The sequence below is a fragment of the Podarcis tiliguerta genome (assembly GCF_965153285.1).
Source record: "Podarcis tiliguerta genome assembly, chromosome: 1".
NCBI classification, from domain to species: domain Eukaryota; kingdom Metazoa; phylum Chordata; class Lepidosauria; order Squamata; family Lacertidae; genus Podarcis; species Podarcis tiliguerta.
In genome coordinates, this window is record NC_139534.1 from 118,993,035 (window position 1) to 119,012,840 (window position 19,806).

Below are 19,806 nucleotides of genomic sequence, written 5' to 3' on the forward strand. Positions count from 1 at the left end.
TCGGGGAACATTTGCCTCCCGTCCATCCCTGGCATAACAGATAATCAGCTATATTACCTCTGCAGAGCTGCCTTCTGTACAAAACTGCCAGCATGCAGAAAGCAGGCCCCTCCAGACAGGTGGAGTATTCAGGCATATTCTGCAACAACTCACTAACACAATCACAATGCATTAATTGTGGATTTATACTGGATCATCTGAACACCACTCAGCTTTCTTTTTCTATGATACTTCCTAGTGATGTATGGAAGTGAGCTGGACCATAAAGAAGGCTGATCGCCGAAGAATTGATGCTTTTGAATTATGGTGCTGGAGGAGACTCTTGAGAGTCTCATGGACTGCAAGAAGATCAAACCTATCCATTCTGAAGGAAATCAGCCCTGAGTGCTCACTGGAAGGACAGATCGTGAAGCTGAGGCTCCAATACTTTGGCCACCTCATGAGAAGAAATGACCCCCTGGAAAAGACCCTGAAATTGGGAAAGATGGAGGGCACAAGGAGAAGGGGACGGCAGAGGACAAGATGGTTGGACAATGTTCTCAAAGCTACCAGCATGAGTTTGACCAAACTGCGGGAGGCAGTAGAAGATAGGAGTGCCTGGCGTGCTCTGGTCCATGGGGTCACAAAGAGTCGGACACGACTAAATGACTAAACAACAACAAGATGATACTTCCCCAGTGTTATCAAGTTATTGTCATCTGGAGGGGTACTCTCATGCTATAGCAGAACAAAAATGAACCCAGAACATTTCTGGAGTGAAAAGTTGCAGGTTTTCAGCAGGGGGCTGTGGGGTGTGCACTGATCTGAAACAAAACAGTTCTGTTTACATCAAAACATTTGCAGGTGCAAACAAGATTGAAAATGGTACCCTGATACCATCATAAGGACACATCATCATAAATCAACAAGAAAAAGGATGTCTGAAGCAGCCCATATTCAACTGAGACTCCATTCCAGGTACTCCCATCTTCTTCTTCTTTTTAAAATAATTTTTATTAATTTACAACAAAACAAAACAAAATATACATTATTTTCACATTCAAGTATTCAAAGTCTTTCTTTTTTGGACTTCCTTCAGCTTTTCCATAAATCTTTCGTAGTTTTTATTAATTTACGCATTTCTTACCCTTTATATTGTCATTATTTAAATCTTTTTCCCTTCATTACCTTTTAACAATATCCCTCGCGTTTTCACAGTGCTCTTTTAAAACCTTCTAGCGTTATTTCGCCTTCACTTATACTTTCCAGATAATCAACAAATTTTCCCCTGTTTTCTGTAAACTTTTGGTCTCTTAGGTATCTAATCTTTCCAGTCATCTTGTCCAATTCAGCATAGTCTAATAACTTTAATCTCCAGTCTTCCATTGTCGGTATTTCTTGTTGTTTCCATTTCTGTGCCAGTAGCACCCTTGCAGCCGTCACTGCATACTGGAAAAACTTACTATCCTTTCTTTTGATCTCTTTTCCTAAAATACCAAGCAGAAAGGCTTCTGGTTTCTTTGTAAAAGTATATTTTAAAATCTTTTTCAACTCATTGTATATCATTTCCCAGAAGCCTTTTATTCTTTTGCATTCCCACCACATATGATAAAATGTACCATCTTTTTCTTTACATTTCCAACACTTATTACAGGTCTTATACATTTTTGCTAATTTTACCGGTGTGATATACCACCTGTAAAACATTTTCATAACATTCTCTTTCAGTGCCGTACATGCGGTGAATTTTAGAATCTCCTAGGTACTCCCATCTTCAGAGATGATTTGGCTTTCAGCTAGTAGATGCAGTTTCTTTGGTTATGACACCCCAACTTAAAACAAGCTCCCCCTACATATCCACAGGGCACATGCAAGGCACATACCTTGTAGGCACCGAGTAAACATTACTTCAACTTCTTTAGCTTTTTGTGAAACCAAAATACAAATTGGTTCAAGTTTGCTTTTTGCTGCTACTTTTTATCATTGTATTTTCTTTTGTGTAAATATTGTAAACCACCTTGAGAGGGAAAGGGGTATTTTTAATTTTTTAAAAAAAGCAAAACATAGAACAATCTTCCAAAGGAAGAGCCAGAAAAGTTGGTCTTGCTAACGATGTCATGCAACAAGGATTTCATCTGGGATTTCTAATTTCCTTCTCCGGTTCCACACAACCCCCCCAATTCCCTTTTTGTAATATTTCCTCTTGGGTCAGGAGCCAGTGGTGGAGACAGGATGGCTGTAAAATGACTGTGTTTATTATAGAATACATAACAACTAATAGAACAGAAAACCTCCATTAGAATCATGCTTGGCTGATTCCTTCTTCTTTCTCATATGACTTGAGTCTCCCTAGCTCTCTCTCTCTCTCATTTTTCTAGAAGCGTTCTGAGACTGGGCCTTAAACTAACAGTACCAAATGCCCTCTAGATGTTTGTGGAATCACAGATTCATAGAGTTGGAAGAGTCACTGAGGGTCATCTAGTCCAACCCCCTGCAATGCAGGTCTCTCAACTAGGTAAAAAAATAAAGGTAAAGAACCCCTGGTTGGTTAAGTCCAGTCAAAGGTGACTATGGGGTGTGGCGCTCCTCTCGTTTCAGGCTGAGGGAGCCGGCGTTTGTCCACAAACAGTTTTCTGGGTCATGTGGCCAGCATGACTAAGCCGCTTCTGGTGCAATGGAATACCGTGACGGAAACCAGAGTGCATGGAAACGCCATTTACCTTCCCACCACAGTGGTACCTATTTATCTGCTTGCACTAGTATGCTTTTGATCTGCTAGTTTGGCAGAAGCTGGGACAGAGCAACGGGAGCTCACCCCATCCCAGGTATTCGAACCACCAACCTTTCAATCGGCAAGCCCAAGAGGCTCAGTGGTTTAGACCACAGTGCCACCCTCATCCCAGTCTCTCAACTAAAGCATCCATGACAGATGACTGTCCAACCTCTGCTTAAAAAACCCCAAGGAAGGAGAGTCCACAACTTTCTGTGAGAGTCCGTTCCACTGTTGAACAGTTCTTACGGTCAGAAAGTTTTTTCTGATGTTTAGTTGGAATCTCCTTTCTTGTAACTTGAAGTCATTGGTTCAAGTTCTAACCTCCAGAGCAGGGAAAGCAAGCTTGCTCCATCCACTGTGTGAAAACCCTTGAGGTATTTGAAGATGGCTATCATATGTCCTCTCTTACCCAACTCCTTCAACTGTTCCTCATCAGGCTTGGTTTCCAGACCCTTGATCATCTTGGTCACCCTCCTCTGCACATGTTCTAGCTTGTTACTATCCTTCTTAAATTGTGGTGCCCAGAACTGGACACAGTATTCCAGGTGTGATCTGACCAAGGCAGAATACAGCAGGACTATGACTTCTCTTGATCTGAACACTATACTTCTGTTGATGCAACCTCGAGTAGCCTGCACCACACTGCTATTCATGTTAAGCTTGTGGTCTACTAAGACTCCAGATCCTTTTCACATGTACTACCGGCAAGCCAAGGATCCACCATCTTATATTTGTGCAATTGGTTCTTTCTGCCTTGGTGAAGAACCTTACATTTGTCTCTGTTGAAATTCAGTTTGTTGGCTTGTTTGCCGAACTACAATTCCCAACAGCCCTCACCAGCAATGGCCATGCTGGCTGCGGGTGGTGGGAGCTGAAATCTAACAACTTCTGGAAGTCACCACCAGTTTATGCAGTGCCACCAATGAACAAAGGAAACATGGGTGGATGTTTTCAGTCTAAAACAGACAGGGTTGTATCTGAGTTTTACCCACTGATTTCATTTAAGCTATTTTGAGGCAGTCCACCACTGTGCATTTGCTCTGGAGTCCAATGTACACAACCACCCGGAGGGCGTGCTTAAAGTAAATGGAGGTTGCTTCTCCATTTTCTCACTCTTATCCTAATTGCACAGTGAGAAGGCTAGTGGGCAAATCGCAACAGCAAAGAGGAGGGGAAATGGGACCAAGGGGTCATGGAAGTCAGCAATGGGCCACCAGCAGGACTGTGTGATGATACCAACCTCCAGTGCTGGTTTTGAAGGAAACAAGGAGTGTTGGGTGGGCAGACAGGCGGCGGGAGGGATGGATTGTCGTTGTATTCGATGTGCTCAATGAATTATCGCTGAATGTATTCAATGGTCATTGCATAAAGTTTGGTTACACGGAATATATTTAATGTAACCAAACTTCTTAACCATTGGGGAGCTTCATAGAGCTTTAGGAGGAGAGAACAGAGGGTGAAGGAGCTGTGAGTGGAGGGGGCCCTTTTTCCATCCTCTGGACTCCCTAAGAAATTCAACAAACCTACTGTATCTGGAACTGGCTGTGGAGAATTCAGCTGAACTGGACACAGCTGTGGGCAGTCTGAGGAAGTACCATCGCCTTTGGCCTGCAAGTTTGAGCAAGAGACTAGGCCCTTAACAGCTCATAAGCTATCCCAGCCCTGGGCTCTTAGAGGCTTATAATTAAGGTTAATAACAGCATGAAGGACTGAGTCTGGAAACAACTGAGTTAGCCATTGATGATGGTGCAAAGTAAATTATTATATAAATGTCTTGTGGCCTTTCTGTTGCTTTTTCTGTAACAGACTAACACATCTACCCTTCTGGAAATTAAAAGAAATAGAATGAATAAATTCTAGGTCCTGTGGATGCAACGTCTCCTTGTCTCAGGCTCCCTCTTAAGGTTGGGTGCTGAGGACAATGGCTTTGCATTTTCCGTGTCCTGAAGCAACAATGCCTCGGATCCGGTGGAGAGGCCCAGCGACAGATTACAGGGCAGGTGGCTCCAGGCTAAACCGAAACTGTATCCTCGTATAGCTTCACAAAGAGGGATGCTGATAACCCCCTAATGAGTCTGAAAGGCTGTCTGGCCATTTGGTTGTATGGAAGGTTTTGACAGGTCAAGGCCCACGGAGAAGAGCTTTTAATTAGAATCCATAATCATTGTTTGTTGTAGGAGAAGAACCAGCAAAGAGACCTACCGTGGTTACTGCATCTAATTACGGGGCAGTTATGTCCACAGCCTCCCACCTGCCATAATGTGGCCTGGGGGGAGGGGGGGGAGAGAAGGCAGATGAGAAATGGGGTGAATCTGAGGACACAGCAAAAAAATTGAGGTCATTGCTCTCTGCTCAATCAACTAGCATTTGGCAGCGTCAAGGTTGTGTTTCGTTTTGTATTTTAAGTCTAGCCGGGCAATTTAGGAGGCAGTAAAAATTATGAAATGAACAAATAATGAAAAAAACATTTGGGTCCTTCTTTCATTACTCGCCACAGTTGTTGCAAACATGTCACCACAAGCAATTAGTCATCCCTTAAATGCTAATAAAGAGAGAGAGAGAGAGAGAGAGAAGGAGGGAGGTGAGGGAGATTACATGATTCAAAGTCAAGTTTTGTGTGTTGACACATCTAAAAGAAAAGGAAAAAACCCCTCTAATAAAGCTATCTGAGGCCCATTGTGCCAGTGCTGGTCATCATATGAGGACCAGCCCAAAACATTTTGGTGCCTGAGGCAAACCCCAAATGGTCACTCCTGCCACCAGGGAAGAAGGGAAGGAAGATCTACATCAGGAACTAAATGGAAATAAAAATCTACATCAGAATCGACTGTCCCTGTGGATCCTGCTGCCTGAGGCAGTTGCCACACCTTGCCTCATGGGTGGGCCAGTCCTCTCAGATATTGATGTGTAGCTGCAACTTCCATTGGGTAGATCGCTATTGGCAGTAGCAACATCACTAAAAACTGATGTTCTGCTTGTTGTAGCATGTATACCTTTTATCTGTTGGTTCAGTAAGAAGAGTGCCTCACAGACCACAGGCAACCAGATAGTGGGCGGGATGAAGGAGCTTACCCGACCTCCCAGCAGGTGAGTCAATGTTTCTTTCTGGGAGGGGTGAGGCAATGTCAAGGGTGGCACATGAAAACCCACCACCAGGAGCGCTGGATTGGCCCTGCTGGTGCATTTGCATTGTGCCAGCCCTCCCTCTCCAGGTAAGAAGCAGTGACTGATCCAAGGGCAGCAGAGACCCAACTGTGTAGCCCCTGTTAACAATGGGACCTGTGTGTTTACTATTTTAAGCAATGCTAGTGATTTGTGTATGGAAGTGAGAGCTGGACCATAAAGAAGGCTGATCGCCGAAGAATTGACGCTTTTGAATTATGGTGCTGGAGGAGACTCTTGAGAGTCCCATGGACTGCAAGAAGATCAAATGCATCCATTCTTAAGGAAATCAGCCCTGAGTGCTCACTGGAAGGACAGATCGTGAAGCTGAGGCTCCAATACTTTGGCCACCTCATGAGAAGAGAAGACTCACTGGAAAAGACCCTGATGTTGGGAAAGATGGAGGGCACAAGGAGAAGGGGACGACAGAGGGCGAGATGGTTAGACAGTGTTCTCGAAGCTACAAACATGAATCTGACCAAACTGCGGGTGGCAGTGGAAGACAGGAGTGCCTGGCGTGCTCTGGTCCATGGGGTCACGAAGAGTCGGACACGACTGAACGACTAAACAACAACAAAGTGATTTGTGAATGAGACAGAACTGGGGATGGAAGTGGGACTGAGTAGCTCCCACTTCCAAGTTTTGCTAACTCTGCTAAACCAGTACAGACCAATATATGCAAGTGTTTCTATTTAAAATAATATTTTGCACACGCAAAAAGCAGCCTCATTGAGTGGTGACATCTTTTTAATCTACAAAAGGGTTTTAATAGTTTAATCTAACCCAACTTTCCCCAATCTGGTATCGTCCAGATGTTTTGGACTTCAGTTCCCATCATCCCTGGCCAGTGACTATGCTGGATGAGAGCGATGGGAGTTGAAGCCCAACAAGAGTTGGAGGGCACCAGGTTGGGTAGGGCTGATGTAGCCAAATAGTCAATGAAACACTGCATCCGCTTGTTGGCTAATGGGGCAGTGCCATATGTAAGGGGTTTGCTTGTGACCAGAACGATAGCATCTTCTGTCGTTTCCTGACTTACCCAAGGACTGGAAACAAACTGTCCTATAAACAAAACCAGGGGCTGACAAAGTAGGTCGCTTACTCCTTCCATTTGTGCTAATCATCATTTTGATTTATGTCCTGGAAATATCCATCTCTTGGCACTGAACAGTTAAGGAGCAGAGCGGAGGGGGAACGTTTTGAAGAATGAGTGTAATTGTCTAAAGTTAAAAAATAAAAACGAAACCCTACAAAACTAGGACATCTGGCTCTCCTTCCCCACTGCCTCAACCCAAGAATGACTGTGATGTTCTGTGATAATTTCAACAGGAGACAAGCTGGGGGAGAAGTAAATCGCGAGTGAAAATTGTGGAGAACAATAGAGAAATAACAAGGTTTTCGAAAAACACCCAAGCTCCTGGGGAGCACCGCCAGCTGAGTTAGCCTGTTCACTATGAATGTTTCCGAAAACTGAGATTCAGAAAGAATAAACAGAAGATGAGTAACTCCAATGGGGAGGCCTTATCTTCTGTGCTAAATAGGTTACGGACACTGTTAATTATCACCCTGTGCCATTTTCCATTGACTAGGTGGGTTCAGAACACATCCACTCCCACTGCTGCGTGAGACGTGAGGAGAAACAGTGGCGGAACATTCCGGTGAGCTCTCCCTGCTTCCGCTGCCTCTCCTCACTTCTCAGGTGGCAAAACGGGACAGACTGCCTACGTTGGCTCCCAGTACGTTTCCGAGCACAATTCAAAGTGTTGGTGCTGACCTTTAAAGCCCTAAACGGCCTCGGCCCAGTATACCTGAAGGAGCGTCTCCACCCCCATCGTTCTGCCCGGACACTGAGGTCCAGCTCCGAGGGCCTTCTGGCGGTTCCCTCATTGCGAGAAGCAAAGCTACAGGGAACCAGGCAGAGGGCCTTCTCGGTAGTGGTGCCCGCCCTGTGGAACGCCCTCCCAGCAGATGTCAAAGCAATAAATAACTACCTGACATTTAGAAGACATCTTAAGGCAGCCCTGTTCAGGGAAGTTTTTAATCTGTGATATTCTACTGTATTTTTTGTTTCTATGGAAGCCGCCCAGAGTGGCTGGGGAAACCCAGCCAGAGGGGCGGGGTAGAAATAATAAATTATTATTATTATTATTATTATTATTATTATTATTATTATTATGTTTATAGAAGCTTATAAAATTCCGCAGGGCATGGAGAAATGGATAGAGATTTATTTATTTTTTATCGCTCTCTCACAACACTAGAATTTGTGGACATCCACAACAGCTACTCACTTTGGGTTTTAGTAAAGCAAACAGTCTAATTTATCAGCGCCTAAATGATATCGAGCATCAAAACAACTTGGCCACAATAAGGAAATTTTGCCCATGTTATGACTATTTCTCACCTTCCCATTTCAACTCTCTGGTACCCTATCTGCATAACCTAGCAATTGTAAAATATAGACGCGCTTTTACTCTTGCAAGATTGAATGTATTGCCCTCGGCTGTGCTTGAGGGATGATTCCAACAGATTCCACACGAAAAACACTGCTGTCCCTGTGGAGATGGCAGCACCAAATTGGTGGCACGTGCCCTTCTGGCTTGCACTCTTTATAAAGACTTGAGGAATGAGATTATCACCCCTCTTTTATGGTCCTTTCTGGGTCACCCAACCACTGTCATAGTGTCCTTTCTCTTGGCTGATAAGATGAGCAGGTGACAGCAAAGGTGGCAAGGTTTTTAGCTGGGGCAATCAGAATAAGACCATTGACTATTTGACTATTGATTCAAAAACCCTAAAATCTATTTTATATAATTGACTTTTTATTTCTATTCTTTGTATATCGTATTGTTGTTTTATTGCTATGGCTGATGGCTGACGCAAATAAAGATTCATGCATTCATTCACACAGCGCATAGTTACACTGTGGAGCTTGCTCCTACACGAGGCAACGATGGCTGCCACCAACTGCATGGATTTAAGAGGATTGGACCATTCATGGAGGAAAAACTCATCAGTGCCTACTAGCTATGCCACTGTGGTCAGAGGACGCAATGAAATTGCAGCTGCTGAAATTGCAGGAGGGGAGAGTCCTCTTGTGCCCAGTACCTTCTTGCAGGTTCCTCACAGACATCTGGTTGTGTGATAAAAGGATGCTATGCTAGATGGATCATTGGCCTGATGGCTCTCCTCATGTTCTTATGCAAGTTACCTCTTTGGCCCTTTTATCGGCTCATGTGGGACCAATATGGATAGCTGGTTGTGATGAACACTTGAGGTTCCCGACCCCTATGATTGTAATTCGTGGGCAGTCATTTAATTTTATCCTGATTCTAATTTTTAATAATAATAATATTTATATCCCAGCCACTCTGGGCGGCTTCCAACAAAATATTAAAATACAGTAGCCCGTCAAACATTAAAAGCTTCCCTAAACAGGGCTGCCTTCAGGTGTCTTCTAAAAGTCAGGTAGTTGTTTGTTTCCTTGAAATCTGATGGGAGGGCGTTCCACAGGGCAGGCGCCACTACCCAGAAGGCCCTCTGCCTGGTTCCCTGTAACCTCGCTTCTCACAGTGAGGGAGCCATCAGAAGGCCCTCAGAGCTGGACCTCAGTGTCTGGCCAGAACAATGGGGGTGGAGATGCTCCTTCAGGATTTTATTTTAATCAAATTGTTTGGTTGTGTTTTAATGTATTTGATATTTGATGTTATTCACCCTGAGCCCAGTCTTGGCTGGGGAGGGTGGGGTATAAATAAAAATTTACTTACTAACTAACTGATCTTGGAGGTGATATGTCATTATCATGACTCAGTAGCCATTGATATCCTTATCCTCCACTTATCTGTCTAGCTCCTTTTCAGATCCATTTAAATTATGGCATTTATTTTATTTTATTTATTGAATTTATATACCACCCTATACCCGGAGGTCTCAGGGCAGTTCACAGAAAAGATCACAAAATTATTATTATTATTATTATTATTATTATTATTATTATTATTATTATTTATTATTTATACCCCGCCCATCTGGCTGGGCTTCCCCAGCCACTCTGGGCAGCTTCCAAAAAAATATTAAAATGCTGTAATACATCAAACATTAAAAGATTCCCTAAACAGTGCTGCCTTCAGATGTCTTCTAAAAGTCTAGTAGTTGTTGTTCTCTTTGACATCTGGTGGGAGGGCGTTCCACAGGGAGGGCGCCACTACCGAGAAGGCCCTCTGCCTGGTTCCCTGTAACTTGGCTTCTCACAGTGAGGGAACCGCCAGAAGGCCCTCAGTGATGGACCTCAGTGTCCGGGTAGAACAATGGGAGTGGAGACGCTCCTTCAGAAATACTGGACCGAGGCCGTTTAGGGCTTTAAAGGTCAGCACCAACACTTTGATTTGTGCTTCAGAAATGTGTAAAATCAAAATAAGAACAATAAGCCAATAACACACACCCACACCCAAAAAAAGAGAGCCACATTTTAAAAGGGTATAGGATGTCAATCAGGTCAAGCAAAGGCCTGGTTGCATTGCCCATCAGCTTCCACGGACCAGCTCTGCTGCATCAGATGTGTTGACTCTAGTCCACAAAAGCTTAAGTCACCCTAAATCTGTTAGCCATTAAATTGCCACAAGGCTTTTCCTTCTTCTTGCTGCAAGAGGCAAAACAATGGCTAACCCTCTGGAAACAATTTGTGATATGACTATTTCATTTTCGAAATGTTGCACTCAACCACGAGACATCGTTTAACTATCACCAAGGGGGTGCAGAGTAGGAAACAAACTCGCATGGTTTCAAGACACACTTTGCATGTCTCCTTTCAAAAACAATATTTTAATTAGCTTGCTTTAAAGTGGGTACAGGCATACATTTCCTTCTCGGTTTGCTCCTTTTTTTACGGCTTAGCAACCAGACATGACTTTACACTCTGTGTATGTGTGCATTGTTTTGTGTGCTAAATCCAGATGCAGGCAAGCAACTAGAGCAAAGCTACTTCCAAAGGAGAGGCAGTGTGAAGGAAAGTTGAATCCACCCACGCAGGTTGCTTGGTGTTAGAGTCTGTGAATGCCTGGCAGCTGCACACCTACCTTATATACAAGCAGCGGGGCTAGACAGGCTGTGCAATTCTGCCTAAGCATGCCAAGTGGAAACAATGGCTCCAGCCAGACTGCCTATTATCATGTAAGCAACATGTTTCATCAGCGCCACAGCAGGCAATGTATATGCAGATTCAGGACCTCTATATTACAGGGACCTAATATATGTTCGTAGGGACGCAGGTGGCACTGTGGGTTAAACCACAGAGCCTAGGACTTGCTGATCAGAAGGTCGGCGGTTCAAATCCCCGCGAAGGGGTGAGCTCCCGTTGCTCAGTCCCTGCTCCTGCCAACCTAGCAGTTTGAAAGCACGTCAAAATGCAAGTAGATAAGTAGGTACCACTCCAGCGGGAAGGTAAACGGCGTTTCTGTGCGCTGCTCTGGTTCGCCAGAAGTGGCTTATGCTGGCCACATGACCCGGAAGCTGTATGCCGGCTCCCTCGGCCAATAAAGCGAGATGAGTGCCGCAACCCCAGAGTCGGTCACGACCGGACCTAATGGTCAGGGGTCCCTTTACCTTTAATATATGTTCATGCATGTTGTTGTTGACATCCATCTGTCTCTGTAGACTATGGAGGGGTGCGCCTTTTGGGGGTGAGGTCAAGCTGTTGGAAATTTGCAGCACCTGTTGTGGCTGTAGAGACCGATGCAGGAAAGACATGTTTTGTTGCAGCTGGGGCAGCTACGTTTTTATATGTAACGGTATTTTTGTAATAGTTTGTTTACGTTTGCTGCTGCTGTACATTGCCTGGAGATATTTTAAATACATTAAGTGGTGCAGAAATGAAGGAATCAACCAGCTCAGTTGGTTAGAGCATGGTGCTGATGATGCCAAGGCTGCAGGTTCAATCCCTGTATGGAACACTTGCATATTTCTGCATTGCAGGGGGTTGGAATAGATGATCCTCAGGGTCCCTTCCAACTCTACCATCCTTTAAGTCTATGATTCTAACCAATCAATCATTGGGGAACCATGTAAAGGTCCACTTGCTGGTGGGGCAATATGAAAACTTGATGGCCTCCCAAACTTCACCCTTCTTTCCATTCTGGCCTTAGCCATTTTGATCTGCAGCAAATATTTGCATGTTATACACTTTCTGAAGATGCAGGTCTGTTACTCCACTCTGCTGAACAGGGGCGTAAGCACACAGAGTTGTGTGTTCACGAGCAAGCACACGCCTTCACTTGCACAAACTTGTGTATACATTTATAACGGTGTGCATATGGTGCCTGTTTGCAAATGCCTCCTCTTCTCTTTCCTCTCAATAATTGCTTGCAAGGGAGCCTCAGGAGGGGTTGAAAGAAAAAGAAGTGGGGAGGAGAGAGAGAGATTCTAAAACAGAAGTTTATGATTTGTGTTCCCCAGTGGCCTGAGTAAGCAGCAGAGAACAGGCATCGGAGAGGAAATGTTCACTAGGCTGGCGTTCAGTTCCAGTGTTTCTGTGCTTTATTGAAAACATCTGTTAGAAACAGAAGAGGTTTTGTTTTGTGGGCACCTCCCAACCTCTGAAGTGCCAGCTGTTAATTTGCGAAGTTATAGTTTGTTTTGAGATGAACCCACCTTTTTGCTGGTCTTAGAATTTTATAGATATGTGTTTTGCGGAAGGGGAGGGGGGTGGTAATGATTTTGTTGTTTAATTGCAGCAGTTCCATACAGTAGCTTGAAATAAGAAGTTACATGTTTCCCCTCTGGCCATGTTCTGGGTGTGTGGGGAAGGTCGGGTTGCCAAAAGCAGCACGAAGACCAGGGATGGTGTGAGGATCTGTAGTGTCTCATTATTTAGAGCAGGGTTGTTCTGTGTTACTCGGCTCATTTCAGGGAGTGTAACTGCATGCATGGCAAAGGTGCTCACCCCAGAGAAAACTATAGGAGGAATGGAAGCAAACTTTGGTCAAGAAAACTCTGACTCATGTTTTAAGCAAGTCTGAATGTCTGCTTTGAGGGCAGAAATGCTTCTGTCTGCCTGGACCCTGCTGGAACATAAAGAAACAGAAGACTTGGCGACGCTTTAGTCAAGCTGAGATCATGTACCAGGGTGAAGAAGACATCAGACTTGCTAGCAGTTCTGAGTGTAGGGATGGGGAGAAATTGCCATTAAGTTGGCATTTAGAGGTGAAGCCACCTAAACACTTTCCAAAACAGTACGCGACCTGAAAGAGAACCTATCTTTGAAATTTGCACTTCTCTGAATTTTGCAACGCAGCGCTCCAACCAAGTGATATGTACAATAGTGCATATACTTGGATAAAGTATGCATAAAAGTGCAGCTGGAAAAGCCTGAACAAAACAAAACAAAATTTTCTACTGTTTCTAAAAAGTGCCTGTCATATTTCGACAGAGATGCTGCTCCACAGTATGTGTAGTTCAAACTCCCAATGTGCATGCGCAGATGATGACTTCCTTGAACAGGTGTTTGGGTGGGTGGGGCTGCAGGTGCCATGAAATGAATCTGGGAATGTGCATTGAGTCACAAAGCCCATTCTCTGGTGCACTAGGCAAGTGCAAATGCTGTCCTGGCTTTCCCTGACTGGAGAACTCGGATTGTCGGGTTTTTGCCCAGATCTTCAGGGCTTAAGTCAGTATGTTACATAAGCAAAGCAAGGGCACAAAGGCATAGCAGAAAGTATTATTATTATTATTATTAATAATAATAATAATAATAATAATAATAATAATAATAATATTTGGTGAATAATATGATAATATGGCTAGGCTCAGCTACAACATTGAACCAATGAGGGACATGCTCCCTGCTTCTTCCTTTTGAAAAGCAGAATGGGTACAGGCTTTAGCACTTGTTGCTTAGTCATTTAGTCGTGTCCAACTCTTTGTGACCCCATGAACCAGAGCATGCCAGGCACTCCTGTCTTCCACTGCCTCCTGCAGTTTGGTCAAACTCATGTTGGTAGCTTCGAGAACACTGTCCAACCATCTTGTCCTCTGTCGTCCCCTTCTCCTTATGCCCTCCATCTTTCCCAACATCAGGGTCTTTTCCAGGGAGTCTTCTCTTCTCATGAGGTGGCCAAAGTATTGGAGCCTCAGCTTCAGGATCTGTCCTTCCAGTGAGCACTCAGGGCTGATTTCCTTAAGAATGGATACGTTTGATCTTCTTGCAGTCCATTGGACTCTCAAGAGTCTCCTCCAGCACCATATTTCAAAAGCATCAAGTCTTCAGTGATCAGCCTTCTTTATGGTCCAGCTCTCACTTCCATACATCACTACTGGGGAAACCATAGCTTTAAACTATACAGACCTTTGTCAGCAAGATGATGTCTCTGCTTTTAAAGATGCTGTCTAGGTTTCTTACTGCTTTTCTCCCAAGAAGCAGGCGTCTTTTAATTTCATGACTGCTGTCACCATCTGCAATGATCATGGAGCCCAAGAAGGTAAGATCTGTCACTGCCTCCATTTCTTCCCCTTCTGTTTGCCAGGAGGTGGCCATGGTCTTAGATTTTTTGATGCTGGGCTTTAGCACAGTGATGGCCAAACTTGGCCCTCCAGCTGTTTTGGAACTACAATTCTCATCATCCCTGACCACTGGTTCTGTTAGCTAGGGATGATGGGAGTTGTAGTCCCAAAACAGTTGGAGGGCCAAGTTTGGCCATCGCTGCTTTAACATAACAAGCAAGAGGAGTCCAAGAGCAGGCAAGCAACTGGTGGGTGGGGCCTCAGCAGTCTGTTTGTATTGGTGCTAGCATCTCTGTGACCTAGGAGATGGAGGGGGAGAGTCAGCACCTGCAGAGCCTCATCAGCATCTAGCTTGTCATCTAGTCTGTGAGGTGGCTCACAAAAAGGAGGTGGAAACAGATTAGGAGTGTCTGCAGAGCCAATGCTACCATTAGGTTAACTAGCCAGTTGCCTAGGGTGCTGACCTCAGGGGGATGAGGTACTGACCTTTGAGGGAAAGAGTTTATACAAATTAGTTTCTGCAGTACCTTATAAATTTCTGGTATATTTTGAAGCATTTTATCAATTTTGAAGCTGCTAACGTGTGCATATTATTTGCCAGCCAGGTGGCCAGGTACAGAAAGTGTCTTTCTTTCTTCTCATCCCACTCATATGCTAACACAATTTCTTGCACTTTTCAAAGACAACCCAAGGTGGCCTCTAAACAAAGACGAGGAGGGTTTGCAAAGAATAGGTTGCTTTAAAGCATGTCTGTTTACTCCTCCTAGCCATGATGAAATTTATTGGGCTAATAAAAAGTGAGTGAAAACAAATGAAAGAAGCTTTAAATTAAAGGAGTTTAAGTTTTACAAGGGTGTTACAAACTGGCCAAGGATGCAAAAGCATTGCACAGGCAGTGCCCGGGGCGTTCTCCAGCTCTATTTTACTGTACCGTTAATGATTTTTAAATGCAAGCAGTGTGTTTCCCTTTCGGACCTTTTGCTCTTTGTTCCATGATTTGGAAAAACAAAATTCTCCTTTAAACTATTGCTCTTCCTGACCACAACAAATAAAAATTTAAAAGGTACTGTACTGGAGACTAGGAAAGGGTTGGGGAACTGGTGGACCTCCCGTTGGTCATGCTGGCTGGGGCTGATGGGACCTTGAGCCCAGCCACATCTAGAGGAGCATAAAGTCCCCATCACTGGACTAAAGGATTCCTGTGCAGAGAATTGGATTCATCTGAAAATAGGTGGTGCTCATTTGCATTACACTGGATCTCACCCAACAAAATGCAACAATTGTTATTGCCGTGTTTAATATAACAGCGATCGCCCTTATCATTATTATCTAGGAATTTTGGAGAGCTGCTGCCAGAGAGTCATGAATCCATTGGTTTGTAGAACATTCTCCTGTACTGAAGAGACAGCATAGCCGTATCACACAATTTAAAGCACTATTATACCACTTTGACAGTCATGTCTTTCCCCAAAGAACATTTTGAATTACACAGAGCTAAAATGCCCAGCACCCTTAAGGGGGGGTGGGACTAGAGTATGGTTTAAATGTAAGGATACCCCTCTACAAGGCTAAGCAATGAGTCTCAAACCATTGGTGAGTTAGGGACTTCCCCTGCATGTGAAGACAAGCTCCAGCAGATTGAGCAGATAAGACCAATAGTGGGTCCAATGGTCAAGAAAAAGGTTACTGCACATGGTGTAGAGGAAACTGAGGGGCAGACAGCCCATCTAGGAGAAGGAAAACTCAGGCTCTAGACCTCCACCGCCTTGCAGCTCACTCACAAGAAAGGCTTCGGGAGTAAATCCTGAGGAAAAATCCATACCCACTGCCTTGCGGGACATCTTTGGGAAAATAAAAGGTTAAGGAATAAACCTTGCAGAAACCTGGAGTGGGGTCCCCAAGATGGTTGGATTGCGCCTTGTACACCTCCTGCAGCCAAGCAAGTATAAACATATTGCTCTGCTTTCCTCAAGACCACATCAGTGGGGCCAAGATGGGGAGGGGGGTCTTGTTGTCTGGGCAACCCAGGACATCTATACTGCCGAGGCTTGCACCCCAGAGAGGTCACTTCAGTGTTGTTAACACTGCAAAAGCCATGCTGGCAATTGCAAGTTACCGGTTTCTGCAGCCACAGCAGGCGCTGTGATTCTCCAGCGGTTTGACTTCACCCCCAGAGGCCCACTCCATTGTCTCTTGAAACAGACGGATGCCAACAACCTCTATTTTCTGTACATAGATAGAATTCCTAGGGTGGTTTAACAGTCAATCCCTCTTCCCAGGGAACTCTGAGAACTGTAGCTGTGTGGAGGGAATAGGGGTCTCCTAACAACTCTCAGCAACCTTGGCAAATGACAGTCCCCAGTATTCTTTGGGGGAAGCTGTGACTGTTTAAAGTGGTATGATACTGCTTTAAATGTATAGTGCAGATAGAGTCTAAGAGTGAAAGGAAGCACACCAGTGTCCCAAACTTGTAGAACAGAATTATATTTGCATGTTACAGAAACATAGTTGAGACTGGCTGCTACCGGATCAATGTGGTCTGAAGCAAAACAGACTGTCGTACCAACTCCCTTTAAAGAGCTGTGGTGAAGACAATCTTATTATCTGTGTCACTAAACAATGTGGGATTAATGTACCCGCAAAGGAACAAATTAACTACATTCTTACAGGAGACAGTGTGCAGAACAATTTCAAGTGATGACATGATATTTGAAAAGGGTGAAATTGGGACACATCGATTAATTTGCTGCATTATGAATTAATTAAAACAATACTGGATTTTTTGGCTAATTATATTTCTTCTTTCTGGTAATTTTAAGGTGGTCCAATTCTTCCCTGTCCCAGCGGTTTTTGTAGTAGGTTTCTTCAGAAAATCCTTTCCACATTAACTTTCTGCAAAGGATTCCATGTGCATCTATAGTGGAACCACCGCATGCCACAGGAGGCATCTCAGAACATTTTATATGGTCTCAGCTACTGCTGGCAGTGGTATCTTCGCCATTCCATACAACCTCATAGGACACAATTCCGGCCTGTCAGTTCCCCTGAGTCCAAGACGCTCACTTAACACAAATGATTCTCAGAAATCAGATGTTCTGGAACTTAAGGTGTACCACCATTTGGCAACCTCCACCAAGGATAAGTGTAGGCCTCTTTATCTATATTGCATTGCTCTCCATCAATGGTTTAGTAGGTGGGAAGTCTTCTGCTGTCCACTTCCCCCTCTCCTTTTTGCTTCCTTTGAAATAAACAGTCATCCAAAATGTGACTGTTTCTCTTCAGCCCCATTCTGAGGTCTGTGAAGCAGTAGCATGGCTGAACGCAGAACCGGCCACTGTCAACTCCCGGCATGACCCATGCACTCTGGTTGTGTCACTTCTGGTGTGAGTATGAGGCATATACGGTCAGGATTGTGGGAATGTTGTAGATACTAGGAGAGGATATATGGATTTAATAGTATCCTTCCTAACTCATGCTTGTGAGTCAGCAGAATGCATTCCCCAATATCTAGCAGGAAGCTAGTTGGGAGATTCATTTGAATCTCTTTACTTAAGCAATCCAATCTGGCTTTGTTCAGATTGGAATATATTCCTGGCAAGACCCCTTTTATCCCTCCTAAAAATAATAAAGACACAAGAAGCTTCTTTTAAAAGTAACAAAAAGTTTACTCACATTCAGTTCACAGCTGGATCCTTGAAGGCAGGCTTTAGCTTAGAGTTACAGAAGGCGGTTTGAGTTCATCCCATATGGGAATGGGCCCATGTCCTGGTGGCTGAGAGCCAGCAGACAGCAAAATACATCAGTATCAAGAGAGCATGGCATCAAGAGGAAGAAGAAGGGGGACCAGCCCCTTTTATGGAATCTTCCAGGGTCACGCCCATCTACCTGGTCACATGCAGGGGGAGGAAGCTCCAGACCAGGTGTGACAGGAAGTCATCCTGGCTATGGAGTAACACCCCCTGTGTGTCCACTCTGGGCAAACAGGAAGTGTTGTACTTGACTGCTTACGTTACATCCCACAAGGATGCCCATTGGTTCCAGGGATGGAATGGGGAATGAATAACAAGGCAAACCAGGGTTATTCAGGGATCATTCCCTCCCTCTTGGGTCAAAGTGTGCTGTCAATAAAGTCAGATCAGGGGCTTTATAAACTTTCCCAGTGCTCTTGTGGCTCTGTTGTTCTTTTCTGTGCTTATAACTCTCTGTTTCTCTTACGTCCACAGCCTTTGCAAGAATTGAGGCTGCCAAACAAAACACAAACCTGAGAGCTCTTCAGAGCTGTGCGGGCAACATTTTTGACAGCCTCATGTTTTAAGGTTTATTGGAGTCCTATAAGGTACATTGTGGGGCATAGGCAGTGGAAAGAAAAGGCTAGTTTGAAGCTGCACAGCTTTTTTTAAAATGAAGAAAAGAAAAACAGCAACAAACACACCCTGCAAGGGATTATGAAGAAAACTGAATCCCTTTTCTTTACTCCACAAAAATCTCCTAGGCCAGTTTGGTGCTCCCACCAGTGTCTTCGCACTGTGCCAACACTGCCACTATCTTGCCTGTCTCCCTCCTAATAAATAGTAGCTCACTGTTGTGCCACTTCTGCACTGAGCTATGCTGATGGTGCACCTTAGATGCAGTTCATCAGCTCCTGATGAACACGATAGGAGGAATTCATCAGTGGAAGCTAAGCTGTTTGTTTTTTTTCACAGATGCCTGTCAACCATTATTGATCTTGATAACCTTCTGAGAAACATTGAGGTTCATTCACTTGAGTAAAAATTAAAAAGTGGACAATCAGCAATGGCTATTTCCACATCCATGGGCTGGGTGCAGATCTCCCATTAAGGGAAAGGACAAAAATCCAGAAGAGAAATAAAATCCTATTAGAGAAAGGAGGGAAGCAGTTTTTGCCAGTTTCCCTCTAACTCCTCTCATCCCTCAGCACAACCTCCCACACTGTTCTGGAGCAGCCCCAGAAGACATTTTTGGGCTCTGGATCCAATGATAGAGTGGCAGTTTTCTAGATAAATGGCATTATATCCCTTGCAAAATGCATGCTGGGCAAGTAACTAGATGCACATATTTGCTTTGTTCTAATAGGGTTTATCAAGTAGAGCAACAATGATAATGCTGAGAGTAGTTTATAATTATAGTTTGGAAGGACAATTTTATAACCCAATAAGAGCTTCAGGGGCGTTCTACTCTGCATACGGCTTTCAGGACCATGTTTAATGTGTTTGGGGCGTCCTGCTCCTTGTGAGCTTGCCAGATAATAAAATATTATGATATTTCTTTAGGCTACTGTTGTGATTTATTGCTTTGACTCATGATGCTAAGCACAATCTGAGTACACAATGTATTTTTGGGATTGTGCAAAAAAAGTTTTAATTTTATTTTTCTTAGAA